The sequence below is a fragment of the Bufo gargarizans genome, chromosome 2, assembly GCF_014858855.1.
Source record: "Bufo gargarizans isolate SCDJY-AF-19 chromosome 2, ASM1485885v1, whole genome shotgun sequence".
Lineage (NCBI taxonomy): Eukaryota > Metazoa > Chordata > Amphibia > Anura > Bufonidae > Bufo > Bufo gargarizans.
The window spans coordinates 580,334,344-580,352,707 of NC_058081.1; positions in this window are offsets into that span (position 1 = coordinate 580,334,344).

Below are 18,364 nucleotides of genomic sequence, written 5' to 3' on the forward strand. Positions count from 1 at the left end.
GCACGGGTGGGACAGCAAACGTAGGCGCCAATCTGTTAGGAGACCTCCGCAGGCTCTCCTTAAAGGAAGGTCTCTCCCTGAGTCTGGTGTCAATCAAAATCAGGAAAGAAATAAGAGACTCGAGCTCCACTAGTAGGTCCTTAGCTGCAACCTCATCCTTCAAGGCATCCGAGAGACCATGAGAGAAAGCAGCGACCAGAGCCTCATTATTCCAGCCCACCTCTGCTGCCAGGGTACGAAACTCAATGGCGTATTCAGCTACGGATCGTGAACCCTGTCTGATGGACATAAGGAGCTTCGCAGAAGAGGCAGCACGAGCCGGCACATCGAATACCTTCCGAAGAGAAGCAACAAAACCGGAAAACTCGGCAACCACCGGATTGTTGTTCTCCCATAAAGGGCTGGCCCAGGCCAAGGCCTTGTCCGAGAGCAGCGAGATCAAGAAGCCCACCCTTGATCTCTCAGTAGGAAAGGCATGTGGCAGCAACTCGAAGTAAATGCCCACCTGGTTAAGGAAACCTCGGCACTGAGTTGGCTCTCCCCCAAAGCGCTGTGGAAGGGGGGCAGAACCGGTCATACCCTGAAACCCCACAGGCGCAGCAACAGGTGTCAGGGTAGACTCTGGCGCAACAACCGGAGCAGCAGTAGGAGCGGGCCCAGGAGCGACAACCGACCCATCGGCAACGGAAGCTAAATGAGCCGTGCGTTCAAGCAGGGTTTGCAACGCCACAGCGAACCGACCCAACAGGTGATCCTGCTGATCAAGTCTGGCAACCAGCGTAGGTAGCGAGGGTGGCCCTGTACCGTCAGAATTCATGGCTTGGTCCTAATGTCATGGAACCATGAACCAGACGTACAACAAGAGATAAGTGGAAAATAAGAAGGTTTTATTGAAGAGCAAGCCGTAGCAAAGTCCGAACGGATGGCTAAACCGAAGCAGGGTCTTGCGGAGACAGAGGTCAGGAACCAGAAGGGTAGTCAGACGAAGCCGGAATCAGGAACCAACGGGGTAGTCAGACGAAGCCGGAATCAGGAACCAACGGGGTAGTCAGACGAAGCCGGAATCAGGAACCAACGGGGTAGTCAGACGAAGCCGGAATCAGGAACCAACGGGGTAGTCAGACGAGGCCAGGATCAGGAACCAGAAGCAGCAGCAGTCTTGGAAGCATGTGAACACAGGAGGACCAAGCAAGGAACTGAAGCCACAGACCTCCTATATATATGAGCTAGGCATCCAGCTCCTCCCAGTGGGAAGGAGGAGCCGCAGGGTGGGAGGCTACAAGAAAACCCAGAAACCAAGATGGCCGCCAGCACATGTCAAACGAAGGGAACAGCAAGGAGGTAAGACCATGACACTCGCAAATAGCTGCCAGCAGACGAACAGGAAAAGCATCCAATCAGCTTACACTCCTGGCAATCAGTCTCTAACAGCATATAGGGAATCCCCCCAATAACGAGACAAGGCTCCGTCTTGAGGGTCAGCAGTGGTCTGATGTGCTGGCACACCCAGCCTGGTTTTTATTACAGTTTTGCAAATACAGAACAGATACAACACATCCCCACAATGCATCATGGTTTCCTCCTCTCTGTCCCAGAGACAACCGAAGGCAATCCAATTATCTCTCAGGACAAAGGGAGATCACCAATACATATGTGGAGACAACAGGACAGACATCACCATTTAAACACACAATGGCACACCCCCACAGCAAACACAGACATTTAACATATCCCCAGATAGCTCAAGTCTGAGTGCATATCATTAGGTGAATGGCACTCAGAATACACAAATACAATAATATTAGCTATCTGGGTGCCCTCACATAACATACAATTTAACCGAACGCATAATAACATAAAATACAATTCTACAGACAGATTTAAGCTGTGCGGCCGGTCTGTTTTCTCCTTTAAAGTTACTATGGGCCATAATCCTGAGGCAAGAGGCTTTTAAACAGCCCTCTCCAAAACCCAGTGGCGAGGTTGGTTTCGCCACACTCTTCTAAATACTTGGCTTCCTATCACATATGATGTTGTAAAACTGTCTGGCTGAATCTACCATTAGGGAAAGCTCAGTGCATAGGAATTTATACACTTACCTTTGAACCTCTATTAATATCTATCCATTGAGCGCCCCTAGTGGTGCTGCAGGAAACTGCCTTTGTTATACATCAGGAGACAGGAGTAGAGCAGTGGTGTGGCCTGTACGCCATTGTCCGTGCTTCCTCCACTATATAACATTGTGCCTTATCTATATCCTATTATGAATTTGTATTTTACCAGCTGTCGTATTAGGAAGTTTGCACTTTTCAATTGTATAAAGCCAAGTGTAACAATGCCCTATGATAATATAGATGGACCTAAAGAAGGTGCATTATATATGTGGCAGGTGCAGCACTATGAAGTGCCATTTGCGCTGTGGTATTAGAAGAATTTTGATATCTCTGACTTTTAGTCTAACCAGACTGTCTATTACTCTGTAATTCCTCTAGCGCCGTTCTATGAAAACAATAGGTTTAAGGAGCACACCAAATGCTTCAAATAACTTATTTATTAACTTCAACTTTTCTTCATATATAACACTGCCACATCCACAGCAGATAGTCCATGTACAAAACACGTGTTGAAAGGGAAACACAAAATGGCGGTATGCATAAGATGGTGCTTCAACTGTTCAATCTTGTCATTCAACATAAAATGGTGGCTATATTTCTCTCTTGAGTATCTGTACTCTCATTTTAAGTTATTTAAGCACTTTAGGATCTCTCTGAGAGGTATATCTGAGGTCTAACTAATAGTTCTGCTTGCTCAACTTGGTTTGCAGTTTGCAGTATGCAATTGCTTATGATCTGGTATGAGCAGTTCGCAGTTTGTATGCAATTTGTATGGAATCTGGTTTGTATGCTTGCAATTTGAAACTTGCAATTACATTTGTATGGTTGCAATTGGTGGAACTATATTGGCCTCTTGTTCCCATAGAACTCAGCTCTCAGTGGAGTGAATGTCTCTTCAGCTCCTGTCTCTGGTGAATAATGATTCTATCAGCAGGAGCTGGGGGAATTCCTAGACAGGCTGTCTATGATGCTTGCTGTGATTGGTGAAAACTCTTGCTGTATAAGAAGCTGGCTGTGATTGGTCTAGACTTCTGTCCAGTAACAACAGATTAATGCTATGCTTGTTGTTGTTTCTTCTGTGTCACTGAGTTTACCTTACATTACAAAATGAACCTTAAAGGCATATTATCTTTTTCTGCTTCTGTGAACACAAAATATAACAGTAATATGACATCCAAAACATGATGTCACAGTAAATAATTCTGCTTTTATCTTTAACACATAAACATAGGGACTGTATTAAAGCTATTAGCAGGTTTAGCTGTATACACATATAAGGCTATACTAGCAACCTAGGACAGGTCTTAGCTGGCCAGCTACAATATACAGTATTGAATATGCATTTACATGCCATACGTCAGATAAAATGTCTACTCTAGTCTCAAAGAGACTAATCTCATGTTCTCTGCTTGACTCGAAATAATCTAATATTGCATTCTTTTTTTTCCACCAGGATCCAGCAGCACTATAACACCCAGATCCAAGAGACTAATTTCCATCAGCAAATTCACGACGGATTCGGACAATGCAAGTGTGAAAGAGCCCTAAGTAAAGAAAAACGAGTGGCCATCATTACTTTAAGAAATGAAGGTCAGTCCGTCCGAAAAATTGGGAAAACTTTAAAAGTGTCCCCAAGTACAGTCAAAAAAACCATCAAGCGCTACAAAGAAACTGGCTCACATGCGGACTGCCCCAGGAAAGGAAGACCAAGAGTCACCTCTGCTGCGGAGGATAAGTTCATCCCAGTCACCAGCCTCAGAAATCGCAGGTTAACAGCAGCTCAGATTAGAGACCAGGTCAATGCCACACAGAGTTCTAGCAGCAGACACATCTCTAGAACAACTGTTAAGAGGAGACTGTGTGAATCAGGTCTTCATGGTAGAATATCTGCTAGGAAACCACTGCTAAGGACAGGCAACAAGCAGAAGAGACTTGTTTGGGCTAAAGAACACAAGAAATGGACATTAGACCAGTGGAAATCTGTGCTTTGGTCTTATGAGTCTAAATTTGAGATCTTTGGTTCCAACCACCGTGTCTTTGTGCGACGCAGAAAAGGTGAACGGATGGACTCTACATGCCTGGTTCCCACCGTGAAGCATGGATGAGGAGGTGTGATGGTGTGGGGGTGCTTTGCTGGTGACACTGTTAGGGATTTATTCAAAATTGAAGGCATACCACAGCATCTTGCAGCGGCATTCTATTCCATCTGGTTTGCGTTTAGTTGGACCATCATTTATTTTTCAACAGGACAATGACCCCAAACACACCTCCAGGGTGTGTAAGGGCTATTTACCCATGAAAGAGAGTGATGGGGTGCTGCACCAGATGACCTGGCCTCCACAGTCACCGGACCTGAACCCAATCGACATGGTTTGGGGTGAGCTGGACCGCAGAGTGAAGGCAAAAGGGCCAACAAGTGTTAAGCATCTCTGGGAACTCCTTCAAGACTGTCGGAAGACCATTTCAGGTGACTACCTCTTGAAGCTCATCAAGAGAATGCCAAGAGTGTGCAAAGCAGTAATCAAAGCAAAAGGTGGCTACTTTGAAGAACCTAGAATATGTCACATGATGTCACAGTAAATAATTCTGCTTTTGTCTTTAACACATAAACATAGGGACTGTATTAAAGCTATTAGCAGGTTTAGCTGTATACACATATAAGGCTATACTAGCAACCTAGGACAGGTCTTAGCTGGCCAGCTACAATATACAGTATCGAATATGCATTTACATGCCATACGTCAGATAAAATGTCTACTCTAGTCTCAAAGAGACTAATCTCATGTTCTCTGCTTGACTCGAAATAATCTAATATTGCATTCTTTTTTTCCACCAGGATCCAGCAGCACTATAACACCCAGATCCAAGAGACTAATTTCCATCAGCAAATTCAAGTTACATCAGGTGCTTAGTCGGGAGAGCTTGGACAAAGTGGCCCTGGGATCTGACTGTGGACAAAACATCTACAAGGCTGTAAAGATCATCATCAAGCACTGGACCTTAGGAGGAACAACAGGGGAGGAAACGCCTCGGCAATGACTTTATTGTTGCCATAATCAACTAGCCATGTATGTTGGCTCACGTCTACTAAATGAGGGACGTATCTGAGCTGCACGTATTCACTATACGTGGATGCTCGTCTCACACTACTTAATCTGTGCCCCTGTGGCATTTGATATACTGCATTTGGATTGACATAAAAAACACCTGGATATAAAATCCACTTTGAAGTCCTGTATGTTAGTATAAAACAATACAATATTATCGTCTAATACCATCTGGTCCATTTTTAATTGATATTTGTATGACAACGGACACCATTACACTCAGAATGGTGATTAACACCCATTATACGGTGGCCTCATTACAATATGGGTCCCCGTCCGTTCTTAGCTTGATTTATTACTTCATTTATTATTTACTTTCTATGCAATTTATGTTGATGTATCATCCAGTTAAACCTATAGATCCATTTACCTCCTGATGATCCCACACCGTGGGGGAAAAGTGTTGGGGTTCATTGTATCATTTGTTTGGGGTTCATTGTATCAATTGCTGGTGACCATAAACAGTTATTTAATAGGGTGTCTTTTAATAAGTGAGTCTAGTGCACCATGTACCTTTTGATGCTTTTACATCAATAGGGCTGTATACATCGTGCACAATATTTGTGTTGCACAATGTTTGTTTTGTCTTGCTGTCCATGTAGGCTTTCCACTCTGAGGCTTTCTTCTATCAGTGATACCAATAAGGGTTATATAGGAGCTGATAGCCTTAGGCTCGAGGACAGGGAGTCCCCACCATTAGGGGCCGTCCCTGGGCAGAGGGTTTAGTCTAGGGTTTTCTTAAATAGGGATATTGTCCCCACCCATAGCTAACCTACATAGCCTTCGTTGTGGATCTACCTACAATGGACAATCAGTATATGTCTTGAGGTTAAAATTAAAATTTAAGTGACTGTTATGTAGAAGGGTTAATTTTCTAGCTGGATTTTGTACTTTCTCATTGACCCATGTATTAATACTTTATCCTTATTTGCTGGACGAATAGTTGTAAAGATCATCAACCCTGAAGTTACATCAGGTGCTTAGTCGGGAGAGCTTGGACAAAGTGGCCCTGGGATCTGACTGTGGACAAAACATCTACAAGGCTGTAAAGATCATCAACCCTGAGGACAATGCAAAAGCCCTACAGTAAGAGAGGCGCGTACTCCTGGTGGCCAGAAACTCTCCATTACTGTGTCATCTCAGTGCCACTCTGGTCCAGAGAGGTCTCCCTGCTCCAGTCCTCTTTTCTATGACATATAATGTACTATTGCAGTGTCCCACTCAAGTAACCGTGGCCCCGCAAACGTGTTTTTACCATGTATTAATGTCATGTGATATGCCTGTATTTTGTATTTTTTCTCCTGTCATATTCTCCATGTCACAATGGGATTTTACATGCAAATATCCTTTATACAGGCCTAGTCAGGATGCACTAACTCGATCCTCCACAGGATGGAGCAGTGTCAGTGTGTATAAATAGCTTAGCTCAGACCTAAGTTAGGCTGTGTGTGCAAAGGCTGTGCAGTGCAGTACAGTCATGTGTCCTGTGCAGTGGTGTGCTGTGCAGAGTTGTTCAGTTCCTGGTTGAGGTGAATCCAAACCAGTGCAGATGAGCTCAGGTAAATCCAAGTGAGAGTTCAGTTGAATGCAGTTCTCTCATGAGCCTTCAAGAAAGCGACAGCAATGTAGCTGAATATCTGGAGGGAGGCCCCTTCCTAGCCTCTCTACTCTGTCCCTGTCGGTTCCATAGCCGAGGGTTAAGGCCTGCAAGTATTCTTCCTAGAGGTGAGCAATCCACTACTATAGATCGCTCTTCCAGGGTGACCAATGTCTGAACTATATACAGCCGAGTATTTGAGGAATTATCACTTTTATGCAAGACAAAGGATTAGCAAGATAGTCATTACCTGAGGACTTATTAAGCACCTTTGTACTAGGTGTAGGAGATAGCTTGAAGCATCTACATCTCCAGTTTAAATCCTGAGGACAGTCAGGCCAACTGTCAGAACAGCATTGGAATAGAGGTTTCAGGATTCAGAAAAGCACCTTTTTATTCAAGGATTAGAATCAGGCCGGAGTTGTTACCTGTGTAAGACTTTCATTATTACCAGCCTAGTCTGAGCAGTAGTCTTCTTATGTATTAGAAGAGCCTGTACTTCATTGAGGATTTGAATTTCCCTTTCCCCATATGCATGGGAGATTGTGCCTAATGCCGGATTTTATCAAGAGACTGTTTAATGCCTATGGATGCATTGTAATCAAGAGCCATCATCAGTAGAGCCATTTGGAGTTTCACCCTGTTTGCCTCAGACTCAGTTCCTCTAGTACCACTATAGTAAATGGTTGTATCGCCCTATAAAAGGTACTGGCGTCACGATTACAAGGGACATTGCCACTGGCACATTAATACAGACCACCAAGGGCACCTCAAACCAACATCTGGCCAGGGTACCTTACACCAGAGTGTGCCCCAGAGAATCCTTGTGCCATTCTCCTTTTCACTTATGCGAGCCTGCCCAGGGACGACATAACCATGAGTAACCAGAACTGTATTTACCTCGGCCCACCTATTGCTCACACTCTGATTGTGGAAAAATTGCCAGAGTGTTTTTCGCTGCTTTTTTGCTATTTGGATGCAATCGGCGAAGCGTATCGGGTATATGGGGGGCAAGCTTGGCTGTGTTATGATGAACAGTTCAGGCAGCGGAAGGTGGTGCGTCCGCAAATGAGATGGGATCACAAAGATATAGCTTTGTGGTTTAAAGTGACGGCGCCAGTTAGGTTGAGTCTATCCTTTCAGTGGGAATCGGGGGTCAATCCAGTGTTGCAGAAGCGTCTTCCTGTTTAATCACGGGGGTGCAAATTGGGAGCTAAGTGCAAATTCAAGCATGAATACTCCATATGCGGTGGGTCCCACGGGGCGGCGCAATGTTTTAAGGGAAACAGACAAAGAGGGGGTGAGTCCTATAGCAAAGGTGGAGACGCTGGTTCGTCTGAAAAGGATGGTGTCGTTTCTCGACAGATACCCGGATAAGGCGGCCGCAGACTTATTACAGGAGGGGTTTTTGTCGGGATTTAAGATTTCATTTGTTCCAGGGGACGCGGTGTTATTAAAAAGAAATTTGCACTCGCGATTGAGCATCCGGAGGTAGTGGCAAAAAACTGCAAAAGAGGTCAATCTAGGGAGGATGGCTGGCCCGTTTTTGGAACCACCATTAGTGAATTTGCAGGTGTCGCTACTAGGGGTGGTCCCAAAAAAGGAGATGAATAAGTTTCGCCTTATTAATCATCTGTCTTTTCCAAAGGGATCGTCGGTCAATGACGGTATTGATCCGGCCTGGTGTTTGGTGATATATATAAAAAGTTACTAACAAAGATGGATATTGAGGCAGCATTTAGGCTACTACCGATGCATCCGGATTCATTGCATTTGTTGGGGTGTTTTTGGGATGTTTTTTTTTTTTTTGTGGATCGTTGTTTGCCAATGGGCTGTTCGCTGTCGTGTGCGTACTTTGAAATGTTTCGCTCGTTTCTGGAATGGGCGGTGGCGGATTCGTCCGGTTGTGAATCTATCATTCACTACTTGGATGACTTCCTTTGTACTGGACCACCAGTTTGTTCACTGTTATTGCATATGTTGAGTGCATTGTTTGGGACAATTGGTGTGCCCTTGGCGACAGACAAGACGATGGGGACGGTTATGAAATTTAGTTTTTGGGGGATATTGATTGACACGCTAAGGATGGAATGTAGGTTGCCTATGGATAAGCTGGAAGATTTGAAGAGGGAAGTGGAGAGGGCACGGCAGGTAAAAAAGATTAAACTGCGCAAGCTTTAGTCACTCCCAGGAAAGCTTAATTTAGCATATCAGATTATGCCCATAGGTAGGATTTTTAGCAGGAGGTTAGTGGTGGTGATGGAGGCGGTAGTGGCACCGCATCATTACATTTGGTTGGGGTGGGAATTGATGACGGACTTGCAAGTCTGGGGTTCCTTACACCTCCTGATGAACCCCGAGCACGGTATAGGGGGGAAACGCGTCGAGGTAACCAAAGTGGTTGTCCACCACTAGGTAGCGAGGTGGCCAAGGTGGTTGATTACCACCTGGTAGCCAAGGTGTTTGACTATCCAGTCAACCCGGACCAACTATATGTTTTGTATCTGTCTATACTTTATGTATTATATCTGTATTGTCCTTTTTTTCACTCCATCCAGCTGATCTTTACATCTATTGACGTATTAATTATCCTCACCTTAACCTGGGGTAATCTAGTGCCACCCCCTCTCTGTACCCCTGTAGGGAATTGGAAGGGGTAGAAGTCTAGGTACGTGGACAGGGGGCCTCTACCATCAAGAGTCCTCCCTGGGCTGAGGCTATAGGGTAGGGGTATTTGTAGGGATAACTATTCCCTCACCCCAGGCTATTCACCATCAGATACTGGATGTGAGTATCAGTTGCATTTAAGTCTTTATATATTTGTTGTTATGTATAGTGGACCCTAGTAGGATCCTTTTAAGGTATATCAATAAAAGTTTTACTTTTAGGGGTTAATTTCCTATGCTGGACTTGTTGCCTATGGATAAGCTGGAAGATTTGAAGAGGGAAGTGGAGAGGGCACGGCAGGTAAAAAAGATTAAACTGCGCAAGCTTCAGTCACTCCCAGGAAAGCTTAATTTAACATATCAGATTATGCCCATAGGTAGGATTTTTAGCAGGAGGTTAGTGGTGGTGACGGAGGCGGTAGTGGCACCGCATCATTACATTTGGTTGGGGTGGGAATTGATGACGGACTTGCAAGTCTGGGGTTCCTTTTTGGAAAGTTGTTTGCTATTTATGGGTGAAGTGGTGGAATAGTTTGATTTTGAACTATTTTCTGATGCAGGAGGTTGTGGTTTTGGAGTTTACTGCAGGGGTCAAAGGATGGCTAGATAGTTGGGTAGAAAAGGGTTGGGTTAAGAATTTAGCGCTATTGGAACAGTTTCCTATTGTAGTGGCGGGTATGTTGTGGGGGGAGAGGTTTCGAGATAAAAAGGTTTGTTTTTACTGCGACAATTTGGGAGTAGTTCAAGCAATCCATGGGTTGTCGGCCTCGTCGCCGTTGGTGGTACAGCTGTTACAGCGGCTGGTATTAGAGTGTCAGTTGCTCAATATATGGGTAGTGGCGGTGCATGTGCCGGAGGTAGATAACTGTATTGCTGATGCTATCTCTCGTTCACAGTGGGAGCGTTTTCGGCAGCTGGCTCCAGAGGCGGAGGAGTTTAGGAGGGAGTGCCCGAATTGTCTATAGAATCTTCTAGAGGCGCTGTAGCGGTGCTTATTCAGGCATGGTTGGTGCCCGGTACGTGGGTAACTTATTTAAAAGCGTGGCAGTGTTCGGAAGAGTGGTGTGTTAGGTTGGGTGTTGAGAATGAGGATTTAGAAATACCATTGTTGTTGTTCGTAGGCCATTGTAGAGATGAGGGATGGTCAGTGGCGAAGATGAATAGTTATTTAGCGGGGCTGGCTTTTGGTTTTAAATTGAGAAAAATTACAGATTTTACAAAGTCATTTTTGGTCATTCAGGCGGCCTGTGTCTTTTGCCTTGCTCCTGGAGTTAGGGGAACATTTCATAGGGGTCTGTAGTTCTGCATGGGAATTGCATTTGTTTCGACTTGCATTTTCTTTGGAGTTTTTTAGGGGAGTTGGTTTGTCTGACGGTTGGTAGAGTGGGGGGAGTTGCTGTGGGATGATATGGCTCTGTTCCATGAAAGGGTTAAATTCATTATTTGGCGGTCAAAGATGGATGTAGAAGGAAGAGGGCGTAGAGTTGTGCTGTTCGGTATTCCTGGGTGTGCGATGGGCGTTGGGAATCTATTCGTTTTTGGTCGTATATCGAGTGTAAAGCGAGAGTGTCACGAGAGTGTCATACCCGGGGTCAGGAAGTCGCAGTGGTTGGCTGCACGCTCAATTTAAGATAGGGCTGTTTTCCTTATGGTAGCTTTCTGGGTTTGCTTTGCAAACCCTTTTGGCTCACTCAGGGATCCGTAGCTCCTTCTCCCAAACCTCCTTATATTCCTCTCTCACACTTCTCTGGTTGCCAGAGATAGAACTTCCTGCCTGGACATCTATTCTGACCCACTGGAGCTGTGTTGCTGCGTTCTCTGATTGTTGATTCAGAACGCTACCCTCCGGATCCCTGTTGGACCTTTGTGGACTGCTGTGGTCGCCCACCTGGGTGTATGTGTTTGTCTGTATTTGTCTGTCCTCTCCCTGGTGTTCCCCTCTTAGTGCAGTGGTGCGGACTAGCGATCCCACCGGCCCGTTCACTATCTAGGGCTCATTTCAGGGAGAGCCAGGGTTGAGGCACGTGATCGCCGCACGGGTGAGGAACCCGTCTAGGGACGTCAGGGCAGTCAGGTGCCAGCCGCAAGGTGAGTTAGGGGTCACCACCTTTCCCTCTCCCAAATGAGTGGGGTAGCGTTATATTTTTTTTTGCAGCGATATTGTTCTTTGCTGTTTTTGTTTCCTCGTTTCAGGTGCGGAACCAGCTTTGGTCTGGATTTTAGGGCATTCTTATGTCTTCTGGGGGGCCATCCGGGTAGCGGTTCGGCCGGATGGTCAGCAGCTAGGTTTTTCAAGATCGGTGGCAGTGGTAAGATGGTTGGGTCGCAGGGGCATGGTCTAGGGTGGGGCGATGCCTGAAGTCCACCGGTTTGTAAAGCAAGACGGGCCCCTGACATGTTGGTGCTACATGTGGGGGGCAATGATTTGGGAGCGTGGCCATTTCGGGAGCTAGTAAGGGACGTGAAGTTTAACCTGTTGAGGTTAAGTTTATTGTTCCCGAAGATAGTGACGGTTTGGTCAGACATACAGTACAGACCAAAAGTTTGGACACACCTTCTCATTCAAAGAGTTTTCTTTATTTTCATGACTATAAAAATTGGAGATTCACACTGAAGGCATCAAAACTATGAATTAACACATGTGGAATTATATACATAACAAAAAAGTGTGAAACAACTGAAAATATGTCATATTTTAGGTTCTTCAAAGTAGCCACCTTTTGCTTTGATTACTGCTTTGCACACTCTTGGCATTCTCTTGATGAGCTTCAAGAGGTAGTCACCTGAAATGGTTTTCACTTCACAGGTGTGCCCTGTCAGGTTTAGTGGGATTTCTTGCCTTATAAATGGGGTTGGGACCATCAGTTGCGTTGTGGAGAAGTCAGGTGGATACACAGCTGATAGTCCTACTGAATAGACTGTTAGAATTTGTATTATGGCAAGAAAAAAGCAGCTAAGGGCTCTTTCACACTTGCGTTGTTCTTTTCCGGCATAGAGTTCCGTCGTCGGGGCTCTATGCCGGAAGAATCCTGATCAGGATTATCCCCATGCATTCTGAATGGAGAGAAATCCGTTCAGGATGCATCAGGATGTCTTCAGTTCAGGACCGGAAATTTTTTGGGCCGGAGAAAATACCGCAGCATGCTGCGCTTTTTGCTCCGGCCAAAAATCCATTGAAAGGCATTAATCCGGATCCGGCCTTAAGCTAAACGCCGTTTCGGCGCATTACCGGATCCGACGTTTAGCTTTTTCTGAATGGTTACCATGGCTGCCAGGACGCTAAAGTCCTGTTTGCCATGGTAAAGTGTAGTGGGGAGCAGTATACTTACCGTCCGTGCGGCTCCCGGGGCGCTTCAGAGTGACGTCAGGGCGCCCAACGCGCATAGATGACGTGATCGCATGGATCACGTCATCCATGTGTATGGGGCGCTCTGACGTCATTCTGGAGCACCCCGGGAGCCGCACGGATGGTAAGTATACTGCTCCCCCGCTCCCCACTACTACTATGGCAACCAGGACTTTAATAGCGTCCTGGCTGCCATAGTAACACTGAACGCATTTTGAAGACTGATCCGTCTTCAAATGCTTTCAGTTCACTTGCGTTTTTCCGGATCCGGCGTGTAATTACGGCAAATGGAGCACACGACGGATTCGGACAACGCAAGTATGAAAGAGCCCTAAGTAAAGAAAAACGAGTGGCCATCATTACTTTAGGAAATGAAGGTCAGTCAGTCCGAAAAATTGGGAAAACTTTAAAAGTGTCCCCAAGTGCAGTCAAAAAAACCATCAAGCTCTACAAAGAAACTGGCTCACATGCGGACCGCCCCAGGAAAGGAAGACCAAGAGTCACCTCTGCTGCGGAGGATAAGTTCATCTGAGTCACCAGCCTCAGAAATCGCAGGTTAACAGCAGCTCAGATTAGAGACCAGGTCAATGCCACACAGAGTTCTAGCAGCAGACACATCTCTAGAACAACTGTTAAGAGGAGACTGTGTGAATCAGGTCTTCATGGTAGAATATCTGCTAGGAAACCACTGCTAAGGACAGGCAACAAGCAGAAGAGACTTGTTTGGGCTAAAGAACACAAGGAATGGACATTAGACCAGTGGAAATCTGTGCTTTGGTCTGATGAGTCTAAATTTGAGATCTTTGGTTCCAACCTCCGTGTCTTTGTGCGACGCAGAAAAGGTGAACGGATGGACTCTACATGCCTGGTTCCCACCGTGAAGCATGAAAGAGAGTGATGGGGTGCTGCACCAGATGACCTGGCCTCCACAGTCACCGGACCTGAACCCAATCGACATGGTTTGGGGTGAGCTGGACCGCAGAGTGAAGGCAAAAGGGCCAACAAGTGCTAAGCATCTCTGGGAACTCCTTCAAGACTGTTGGAAGACCATTTCAGGTGACTACCTCTTGAAGCTCATCAAGAGAATGCCAAGAGTGTGCAAAGCAGTAATCAAAGCAAAAGGTGGCTACTTTGAAGAACCTAGAATATGTCATATTTTCAGTTGTTTCACACTTTTTTGTTATGTATATAATTCCACATGTGTTAATTCATAGTTTTGATGCCGTCAGTGTGAATCTACAATTTTCATAGTCATGAAAATAAAGAAAACTCTTTGAATGAGAAGGTGTGTCCAAACTTTTGGTCTGTACTGTAGTTCCGCGGAAAGTCTGGCGGGGTGCTCGTTCATTGGAGGGGTTGAATAGAGCCAGGGTCAAGGTCAACCAGGCAATGGGTCGTTTTATGGCCAGGAATGGGGCAGTGGCTGTGAGGCATGTGGAGCTCGAAAAGGGTGTTGTTATTTTTTTGGGCAGTCTGATGGTGTTCACTTGAACGCAATTGGCTTGGATATCTGGAGTCTGGCCTTACAGGAGGGCATTGAGGTTGCCTTAAGGATGTGGGGGATGCTCAGACTTAAGGGGTCAAGTCTGTGCGTTGGTGGCGGTGGGAGGTCCTTGAAGTTTGAAATATTCGCAAGTGAGGATGATGGGAGGGCTCCACGGTTGGGGCTGGACTCCCATGGTTGGTGGTCAGTTGTGACAGAATTAAAGGGCGCCATCGGTGGTGCCTCCAAGCTTGCGGGCAATGGCTGGAGGAAAGATGGCTTACCCTGGTGGGGTAATTCTTTATTTGGGGCTTCAAGGACCTCACCCGAAATTAATTAATATATGTTATGGTTATGTTAATGTTATGGTAATAAAAGAGGTTATATAGATATATTTTATAATACTAAAATGGCTGCTGTGGACGATTTAATCCAGCCTGGTGTCTGTGTCTTATTATATTAATCAGGTAAAACATGGGGTTTGGTGAGGCATCAGTTGGAGTGGGGGATAATGGGCAGGTAAGTATTGGAGGGGTCGATAGTAACCAATACCTCCGTCATGCATTACCCATGTACTAACAATTCTGGAGCATCTATTCTTATGTCTCTATGTTGTCCCATTCCTCTATTATTTCTACTAGAATTTATGAATAATTGCTGTCTGCAGTAAGGGTACAGAGGGGAGGTAACCAGTTGGGGGGGTGTACCTGCACATTGGGAAAATAGCAGCACTGGTTGGATAGAGTGAGTCTATGCAAGTACATCCCCCCAACTTGTTACCTCCCCTCTGTACCCTTTCTGAAAGCTAATAGCAAATTATTCATAATAGAAATAATAATGGAATGGCACAACATACAGACATAAGAATAGATTCTCCAGAATTGTTATTACATGGGAAATGCATGTAGCTATTAAAACAGACATGTCAGGAGCAGTGAAAGGTTCTCTTTAAATGGGTTCTGCAGAAACTGATGATCTATCTTATGGATAGATCATCAGCATCTGATCGGCGGGGGTCCGACACCCGGGACACCCACCGATCAGCTGTTTGAGAAGGCAGCGGCACTCCAGGAGCGCCGCGCCCTTCTCACTGTCTACTGCAGGCCCAGTGAAGTCACGACTAGTATCAACAGGCATCACTGGGCCTGCGGTAGACAGTGAGAAGGTTGGGGCGCTCCTGGAGTGCCGCTGCCTTCTCAAACAGCCGATCGGTGGGTGTCCCGGGTGTCGGACCCCCGCGATCAGATGCTGATGATCTATCCGGCCTCCTCTCGGTATGTTTGCAGTACTGCAGCCGTATTTCCAGCCGGGGCAGACTTCTGGCAGCACACGTGTGCAAACCTCAGTTCGGATCCGGCAGGCTGTTCCACTGCCGGAACAGCCTGCCAGATAATCCTAACGCCAGTGTGAAAGAACCCTGCGATTTTTTTTTTCTTTTTGAGTTTTTTTTTTTCCCACCTTGCCTTCCTGGACCCGTAACTTTTTATTTTTCCGTTCACATAGCCGTATGAAGGTTTGTTGTTTTGCAGGATAAGTTGTATTTTTTAATGGCACCATTTACTATTGCATACAGTGTAGTGGGAAGGTGGAAAAAAATTCCAAATGTGTTCACTGCATTCCTTATCTGGTAAAACTGACCTGTGCCCTTCATTCTCTAGGTCAGTACGATTACAACAATACCACATTTCTATTGTTTTTCTTGTGTTTTAATACAGAAAAAAAAATTAACTTTGGAAAAAAAAGATTTTATTTTATTTTCATCATATTTTGACCATCAAAACTTATTTTAGATATGTCTACAGAGTTTTATGGGATGATCTGTAGGTTTTATCAATAACATTTTGGAGTATGTATGACTTTTTGATCACTTTTTATTCAATTTTGTTTCAGAGGTGAAGTGACAAAAAATAGCCTTCAATCTTTTTGGAAGCGATGATGCCTATGACGTAAATTTTTTTTATCGTTTGCATATCTTGTTATTCTATGGATATATATATATATATATATATATATATATATAATATATAGATATATATTTGTATAACGTTTTTATATTTTTAGAAACTAAAAAAAAAAAATTCTTAACTTTTTTGGGTCACCCTAGGTGACTATAACATGCAGGCCATTATTGGAATATACTAGTAATTGGCCTGGGAGCCTTGTACAGACTCAGGCCTATTACTAGTATGGAATTCCAGTTTTAGTGCTCTCACTTTTGACCACAGGATCTGAGGGGTTAAATCTATGTGATCAGCAGTATCGTCGATCACAGCATTAGTCCTGGGCCGCTGTTCCAATAGCCATAACTTTTTTAATTTTCCGTTCATATAGCCATATGAGGACTTATTTTTTTGCGGGACCTGATGCATTTTCAAAATGGCACTCTTCACTTACTCTGCCTGTTATTGGAAAATGGGGAAAAAATATTTGTGGGGTTAAATTGAAAAACAAAAAAACAATTCCTCCAAGTTTTGTGGGGTTTTGACATCACGGTATTCACCTTGTCCTGAAATTGACATGACGTCCTTATTCTGTGGCTCAATACAAATATGACGATACACAACTTGTATGGGTTTTTGTTTTTACCACTTTTTAAAAAATAAGAGCCTTTGAAAAAAAATCTAAATTTTCTTTGTATTGCCATTTTCTGACAACTAGAACTTTTTTTCATTTTGGTCTACAGAGCTGAACTGTAATTTTTATTGGTACCATTTTTGTGGTATGTAAAACTTTTTTATCACTGTTGTTCAATCTTTTTTGGGGGAAAAAATAGCATATCATGTGTTATTCATTTATTTTTTTCCGTTACGGCTTTCAACGAACAGGAACCTTTAAAAGTATTTTAACAGTACAGACATTTTTGGAAGTGGAAGTGGCGATACCTGATTTATTTTTCCCCGGCGCCTCCACCATGGCACTCACAGGAGGGTGTCCCCGCCTCCCCAGGACAGGAAACAACGTACAAACTCAAGTTTAAACGGCCCCCTCCCTTTACCTGCTTCAGTTGTTGTTTCCTGTTCTCGGGATCGAGTCAGGATTCCAAGTGAACCTTTCGCACGGCCTGTAAGTCTGCCCCATCTGGGAGGGTCTGTGCAGGGGTTGAAGAGGGCCAGGAGCCTTGGTCCCGTCCCTTTGGCATAAGCCCTTCAGTGAAGGCGGCCCCTGGCACCTGCTTCCCCGGCTATGGTACCAGGAAGGAGCGAAGGATAGCTCGCGCATGCGCAGAACAGGCCGGAGCTCCCTGGGCAACAGTTCTGCTTTGCCAGGTCTCTGTGCGTCACTTCCGCTGGCACATGATGTATGATGAGGCCTGGCGGATATCAGGGGAATGTTGGGCGCATGGAGCGCTGCAGTCAGCGTCCTACAAGCGCATCATGTCTGCTCCATTGAAGCTCCTGCCAGGTCCCGCAAACCTGTGGATCCTTCTGCCGCCCAGAGCCCGGTAAGCCTCCTCCTATCAGTTATGCCTCTCATATTACCTGTATTAGGAAAAGGGGAGCACAGTGGTATTATTTTTTCCCCACTGGTGTTGGTGCTGGCCCTCATTTAAACTTCTTAGTTTCTAATTCGACCCTAAAATTTATCTTACTTTATAGGGCAGGTAGGCCAGCAGCGTAAAGACCTCTAGCGGAGATTCAGCGCAGAGAAAATGTGAAATGTGCAAAAAATCCCTGATGTTTAAATCTAAAAAAGCACTTTGTCCCAGGTGTACAGACAAAGTAGTAACTGAAGAGTCCCCATCCTTCCTAGAAACATGATCAAGGAAGAAGTAAACGCGGTTGATAGACGCAAGATTACCACTGGGCTCCCCCCCAACCATCATCCTCACAAAGATCACAAAGATCAGAATTCCCATGTGACCCAGACTCAAACAAGAGGGAAATAATATTCTCGCAGGCAGATTCCAAATCTTCTGAGGACGAATCAGGGAGGCCTTTCTGTATTCCTGAGGATACAGAAAAATTATTAAAAACAATAAGACTTACTATGAAGATTGCGGACGTAAAGGAATCTCAATCAGTTCAGGATAAAAGGATTGGGTGAAAAGAAA